The sequence below is a fragment of the Tachyglossus aculeatus genome, chromosome 1 (assembly GCF_015852505.1).
Source record: "Tachyglossus aculeatus isolate mTacAcu1 chromosome 1, mTacAcu1.pri, whole genome shotgun sequence".
Lineage (NCBI taxonomy): Eukaryota > Metazoa > Chordata > Mammalia > Monotremata > Tachyglossidae > Tachyglossus > Tachyglossus aculeatus.
The window spans coordinates 13,822,819-13,830,545 of NC_052066.1; the positions used below are offsets into that span (position 1 = coordinate 13,822,819).

General features: G+C 43.6%; 1 non-coding gene across 1 annotated transcript; it reads right to left on the bottom strand.

Annotated features, from left to right (window-relative positions):
• Positions 1–6,357: 6,357 nt before the first annotated feature.
• LOC119935100 lies at positions 6,358–6,495 on the bottom strand. The gene has a single exon (XR_005453078.1). It is a non-coding gene; the product is annotated as a small nucleolar RNA SNORA7 (small nucleolar RNA).
• Positions 6,496–7,727: the final 1,232 nt, after the last annotated feature.

The window sequence follows — 7,727 nt, forward strand, 5'->3', positions numbered from 1 at the left end:
AGGTGAAAGCTACCGGGCATCTCTAGATGCAAATGGTCTAGACTGTGGGCCACAGGAAAGAGCACAGCTCCAGGAAGCAGAAGACCTGGATTCTAATCCTGGTTCTGAGAGAAGAAGGAACGCAACTTGCCTTCGACCCCTCACATGACACAAGAACCAACTTGTCTGAATCAGTCCATGACGGTGGGAGGAGACCAGCAAAGTGGGTAGGGAGGCAGTCTGGTCCAGTGAAAACAGTTCATACTTGGGAACAAGAAGACCTTGGTTGTAATCCCAGTTTGGCAGCTTGCCTGCTGTGTGACCTTGGGCAAGTCACTTAAGTTCTCTGGGCCTCAGTTTTCTCATCTGTAAAAAAGATATATGTTATCTACCCTCCCTCAATCACTTAGTCCCCTTGCTCCCTCTTACCTCACCTTGCTACTCTCCTGCTACAACCCAGCCTTCATACTTCACTCTTTTAATGCTAAGCTTCTCACTGTACCACGATCTGGCCTATCAATCAATCAATCATATTTATTGAGCACTTACTGTGTACAGAGCACTGTACTAAGCGCTTGGGAAGTACAAGTTGGTAGCATATAGAGACAGTCCCTACCCAACAGTGGGCTCACAGTCTATCTTGCCACTGACCTCATGCACATGTCCTGCCTCCAGCTGGAATGCCCTCCCTCCTCAAATCCAACAGATGGGGACTCTCCCAGGACCTTCAAAGCCTTATTGAAGGCACATCTCCTCCAAGAGGTCTTTCCCGATTAAGTCCTCCTTTCCTTTTTTCCCTCTACCTTCGGCGTCACCCTGCCTTGCTCCCTTTATTCATCCCCCCCTCAGCCCCACAGCACTTGCGTATATATCTGTCATTTATTTAAGTCTATTAATATCTGTCTCCCCCTCTAGGCTGTGACCTCACTGTGGTCAGGGAATGTGTCTGTTATATTATATCGTATTCAATATTGTATTCAGACATGGTCACTGTCCCCTGAAAGGGTGCATATTCTAAGAGTGAGTCATAAATACAATTGAGTGAATGAATGAATGAATTCAATCATGTTTATTAAGCGCTTACTGTGCACAGAGCACTGTACTAAGCATTTGGGAAAGTACAATACAACAATAAACAGTGACAATCCCTGCCCACAATGAGCTCACAGTCTAGCTGGGGGAGACAGACATCAGTACAAATAAACAGACACCAGTACAAATAAATTGCACTCTCACAAGTGCTTAGTACAGTGCTCTGCACACAGTAAGTGCTCAATAAATACGATTGACTGACTTCCTCTTAGAATATGCACCTTTTCAGGGGACAGTGACAGGGTCTGACCTGACTATCTTGTTTCTACTCGGGCCCATAGGGCAGTTTTTTAAATATAGTGAATTATTAACAGATACCACATAGTAAATATTTAAGAAATGCCATTATTTTGTACTTTATTTTTAGGAGCCAAACACAGTGAAAGCTTGGAGCAGCTAAGGTTCACTCTCACCTATAAAACAAATTGTCCGATTCAAGTTGCATGAGACAAGAAGACTCCCAAAGTGCCAGCTCAAGCAACGGAGAACACTCTACTCTATCCTTCTCTATCTTTACGTCTCTCCATCCATTCAAGAGACTGCAGAGAGACCTAATAAATAACGGTTTAATTTCTATCCTCTATGACAAGTTGAATGCTTGCTTCTCTGTTTATGCTAAAAAAAACCCCAAACATATCTCCTTTCCAAAGATTGATAGACCCCGGGCTGTTCTAGTCAAATAAAGTGACCCAAAGAGTCTCACCACAGTTTATTAGAATTGCAAGAGAGAGGCTTGTGGAAAATTTGCCAAAAAGTCCATCACCACCATTAAAAACTATTTACTTGATACCACTGTAGTTTTACAAAAACAGTAAGATCGATAGCCTTGTTTAATCTGAAAAGCACCAGAGTGTTTAATTTAAATATCCAAATGGATTCTTTTAGCAATAATGTTATGTGTTTATTGCCCTCTCCTCCTCTGTTATTAATTTTCTCCCTATCCATACATTCTCCAGCTATGCTACATGCTGAGATGATTTGTATTGCTTTTCCCCAGGGCCAGCACTATTTCTTCATGTTCCTATGGTATTCTTTGTTGGTGCTTTACAACTAAATCCACATGGGCATATTAGCAGATATGCTAAATTACAGATACCACAATTAATAAAACACTTCCTTGAAAGGAATCTCTCTGGCAGAGGTATTTAAGTGCCTCTGTGTCCTTGAGGTCTCAACTGTGATTATAGAGGCCACCATAGTTTTTCACTTATTAGGTTATGAATTCCTGACATCAGAATTTGAGAAATATTAGGCTTTAAAAGGCTAGGCTCTGCCACTTGTCTGCTGTTTGTCCATGGGCAAGTCACATTACTTCTCTGTGCCTCAGTTACCTCATCTGTAAAATGGAGGAGCAGCTTGGCTCAGTGGAAAGAGCCTGGGCTTGGGAGTCAGAGGTCATGGGTTTGAATCCCAGCTCAGCCACTTAGCTGTGTGACCTTGGGTAAGCCACTTAACTTCTCTGTGCCTCAGTTCCCTCATCTGTAAAATGGGGATGAAGACTGTGAGCCCCACGTGGGACAACCTGATTACTTTGTAGCCCCCCCCTCAGTGCTTAGAAGAGTGCTTCGCACATTGTAAGCGATTAACAAATACTATTATTATTATTATTATTATTATTATTGTTGTAGTTGTTGTTAGTCCCTATGGTACAGGGACTGTGTCCAAACTGATTAGCTTGTACCTACCCCAGTGCTTAGTACAGTGTCTAGCATGTAGTAAGTGCTTAACAAATGCCAGATATTTTAAAAAGTGAATGGCTTCCCTTTAACCCCTAGAGCTATCAATCAATCAATCATAATTATTGAGCACTTACTGGGTGAAGAGCCTGTACTAATTCCTTGTGAGAACACAATGCCACAAGAATTAGCAGACATTCCCTGCCCATTGAGAAACAGCATGGCCTGGTGGATAGAGCCCAGGCTTAGGAGTCAGAAGGACCTGGGTGGGTTCTAATCCAGGCTCCACCACTTGTCTGCTGTATGACCTTAAGCAAGTCACTTCACTTCTCTGGGCCTCAGTTACCTCACCTGAAAAATGAGGATGAAAACTGCTGCCTTGCCCTGACTTCCACCCTTTGCCCCACAGCACTTATGTACATAGCTGTCATTTATTTATTTATATTCAAGTCTGCTTGTTGTTTGGTAATGGTATTTGTTAAGTGCTTAACTATGTGCTATACATTGTACTAAGCACTGGAGTCGATACAAGTGGATACCTCTTCCCACCACCTTTAGCCCTGTTCTTTTTTCTCTTTTTTGTGGTATTCGTTAAGCACTTTCTACAAGCTAAGCACTATTCTAAACACTGGGATAGATACAAGCTAATTAGGTTGGACTCAGTCCATGTTCCACATGACTTTGGACAAGTCACTTAACTTCTCTGTGCCTCAGTTACCTCATCTGTAAAATGGGGATTAAGACTGTGAGCCCCCCATGGGACAACCTGATCACCTTGTAACCTCCCCAGTGCTTAGAACAGTGCTTTGCACATAGTAAGTGCTTAATAAATGCCATTATTATTGTTATTATTATTATTATTATTATGGGGCTCTCAGCCTTATTCGCCATGTTACCTACCCAGTCCCCATTTTACAGATGAGGTATTCATTCACTCATTCAATCATTTTTCTTGAGCACTTACTGTGTGCAGAGCACTGTACTAAGAGCTTGGGAGAGTACAATATAATAATAACAGACATATTCGCTGCCCACAATTAGCTTACAGTCTAGGGGGGAGGCAGACATTAAGAGACATTGATATAAATAATTATAACTGAGGTACCTGAGGCCCAGGGAAGTGAATTGATTTGCCCAAGATCGCAGAGCAGACAAGTGACAGAGCCGGGATTAGAACAAGGTCCTTCTGACACCCAGGTTCGTACTTTATCTACTAGGCCACGCTGCTTCTAAGTGGGGCTCTTATGCCTCTCAGCTCAATGACCTCCTGTGAAATAAATAAATCCATTCCTCAGTTGAATGGATTTGAGGTGAACACCATGTTGTTCCACAGAAATTGATGGTGGTATTACTACCAAGCGGGTGACTATGGCATGAAGGATTTAGTTGGGATTCATATAGGAGGTGTCAGACTAGTTCTGAAATTGTTCCTGTTCATTCATTAGATGCCCTTTACTGAGTGATTTCTGTGTGCAGAGCACTATACATGTGCCTGGGAGAGTACAATAGAACAATTGCAGGAGAGATAGACATTAATAGAAATAAATAAATTATAGGTATGTACCTAAATGCTTTGGGGCTGGGAGGAAGAATGAAATAAGGGAGTGAGTCAGGGCGATATAGAAGGGAGGGCGAGAAGAGGGAAAGAGGGCCTAGGAGGAGATGTCTCTTCAATAAGATTTTGAAGGTGGGGAGAATAATTGTCTGTCGGATTTGAGGAGGGAGGGCGTTCCAGGCCAGAACAAAGATGTGGGCAAGGAATCCATGGTGAGATAGACGAGATCAAAGCATAGTGAGAAGGTTTGCATAAGAGAAGCAAAGTGTGCAGGTTGGGTTGAGTAGGACAATAGTGAGGTGATGTAGGAGGGGGCAAGGTGAGTGAGGGCTTTAAAGCCAATAGTGAGGAGTTTGTATTTGATGCAGGGGTGATGGACAACCACTGGAGTTTCTTGAGGAATGGGGAAAAGTGTCCTTAACATTTCATAGAAAAATGATCTGGGCAGCAGAATGAAGTAATAATAATAATAATAATAATAATGGTATTAAGCACTTACTTTGTGCCAGGTACTGTACTAAGCGCTGGGGTAGATACAAGATAATTGGGTTGAACATTCTCTGTCCCACAGTGGGCTCACAGTCTTCATCCCCATCCCCATTCCCCTCCTCCAGGAGGCCTTCCCAGACTGAGCCCCTTCTTTCCTCTCCCCCTCGTCCCCCTCTCCATCCCCCCGTCTTACCTCCTTCCCTTCCCCACAGCACCTGTATATATGTATATATGGTTGTACATATTTATTACTCTATTTATTTATTTATTTATTTATTTTACTTGTACATTTCTATCCTACTTATTTTATTTTGTTGGTATGTTTGGTTCTGTTCTCTGTCTCCCCCTTTTAGACTGTGAGCCCACTGTTGGGTAGGGACTGTCTCTATGTGATGCCAATTTGTACTTCCCAAGCGCTTAGTACAGTGCTCTGCACATAGTAAGCGCTCAATAAATACGATTGATTGATTGATTGATTGATTGATGAAGTAACTGTGAGGCACAGAGAATCAAAGTGATTTTCTCAAGGTCAAACAGCAGACAAGTATGGACTGGAGTGCTGAGAGGCAGGCTGCTGGGAGGTCAGCAAGAAGGCTGATACAGTAATCAAGGCGGGATGGGATAAGTGATTATATTCATGTGCCGCAGTTTGGCTGGTGAAGAAAGAGCAGATTTTAGCAATGTTATGAAGGTGAAACTGGCAGGATTTGGTGATGGATTGAATATGTGGATTGAATGAGAGAGAGGAGTCAAGGATAACACCAAGATTCCAGGCTTGTGAGTCAGGAAGGATAGTGGTGCCATGTACAGTGATGGGAAAGTCACAGGGAGGACAGGGTTTGGATGGGGAGGTAAGGAGTTCTGTTTTGGACCTGTTAAGCTTGAGGGGACAGGAGGACATTCAAGTAGAAATGTCTTGAAGGCAGGAGGAAATGTGAGACTGCAGAGAGGGAGAGAGATCAGGACTGGAGATGAAGCATTGGGTGTCAACCACATAGAGGTGGTAATTGAAGCCATGGGAGTGAATGAGTTCCCCAAGAGAGTATGTGTAGTTGGAGAATAGAAGGAGACTGAGAACTGAACCTTGAGGTACCCCCACAGTTAGGGGGTGGGAGGCAGGGGAGGAGCCCACGAAGGAGACTGAGAATGAAAACGACTCAGGCTGTCAGTCAGTCAGTCAGTCAGTCATATTTACTGAGCACTTACTGTGTGCGGAGCACTGTTCTAAGCACTTGGGAGAGTCTTGTCTTATGCTGTTGAATCATTTCCAACCCATAATGACTTCAGGGACACATCTCTTCCAGAATGCCCCACTCTCCATCTGCAATTGTTATGGTAGTGTCTTGTCTTATGCCGTTGAGTCGTTTCCAACCCATAGTCCAACCATGGACACATCTCTCTCAGAACGCCCCACTGTCCATCTGCAATCATCTTAGTAGTGGATCCATAGAGTTTTCTTGGTAAAAATACAGAAGTGGTTTACCATTGCCACCTTCCACGTGGTGAATTTGAGTCTCCGCACTCGACTCTCTCCCATGTCACTGCTGCCCAGCACAGGTGAGTTTTGACTTTAGCAGATTGCCTTCCACCCGCTAGCCACTGCCCGGGCTAGGAATGGAATGGGTAGGCCTCTGCTTGACTCTCCCTCCCATAGCCGAGCCTGGTGGACTACTGGAAACTCTCCAGGTGCTATCCTGAGGGGGTAGTTTGGGAGAGTACAATATAATAATAAACAGACACATATCCTGGCCATAATGAGCTTACAGTCAAGAGGAGGAGTTGGGTGTTTGGGGGACAGGATGGAGAGTTTGAGGAACAGATATGCCTCCATTTCTATTCCCCACTCACCTAAGTTCCTCAAAGAAGTTCTTTACCTGCTCCAAGATGTGAGTTGGTCATCATAAAAAAAAAAACCGACAATAAGAAGCAGCCTGCCCTTGAGAATCCCTCTTCTACACTGTGAGCCCACTGTTGGGTCGGGACTGTCTCTATATGTTGCCAACTTGCACTTCCCAAGCACTTAGTACAGTGCTCTGCACACAGTAAGCGCTCAATAAATATGATTGATTGATTGATTGATTGATTGAGAAACAGCATGGCCTAATGGATAGAGCATGGGAATCAGAAAGTCATGGGTTCTAATCATGGCTCTGCCACGAGTTTGCTGTGTGACCTTGGGCAAGTCACTTGACTCCTTTATGCCTCAGTTACCTCATCTGTAAAATGGGAATTAAGACTGTGAGTCCCACGTGGGATATGACCTGTGTCCAACCTGATTTGCTTGTATCCATCCTAGCACTAAGTACAGTGACTGGCATAGAGTAAGTGCTTAACAAATACCATAAAAAAGGATAATAACTATTTATGAAGGGCTTACAGTGTGCCAAGCTCTGCACTGGGGTAGATTCAGGACAATCTGGTTTGACAGAGTCCCTGTCCCACTTAGGGTTCACAGTCTAAGTAGTGGGAGGGAGGATGGGTGGGGAGAAATAGGCTTTGAATCCCCACTGTACAGATGAAGAACCTGAGGAAGAAAGAAGTTCATTACAGAGCTACCGGGAGCTAGACATTACCCACAGCAGCCTGGACCAGACTCCAAGAAATTATAATGCCCGTGGAAGTAAATTCAATGGCATGGATGGTGCCCTATCACTGGTCACCTGTCCAGAATGAAAGATACTGTGTAAAGGAGGTGGTTTCCCATTTAAGCTATATTCAATTATTTGGAAATTTCAAAATGTTTTGTGCTGAGACAGCACCTTAGAGACTAGTTCCCTCAGCTGTACTGCCTTGCTTCAAAGCTGCAAGGTAAATGAAATACATTCAACATAAACAACACAAGTTAGCTGTGGGCTCGAGGGATAAGACACAGTTGTAAAGGATTTGGGAGTCAATTTTTTTTTTAACTTTTTTTTGCTGAATTTATTGGAAGAACA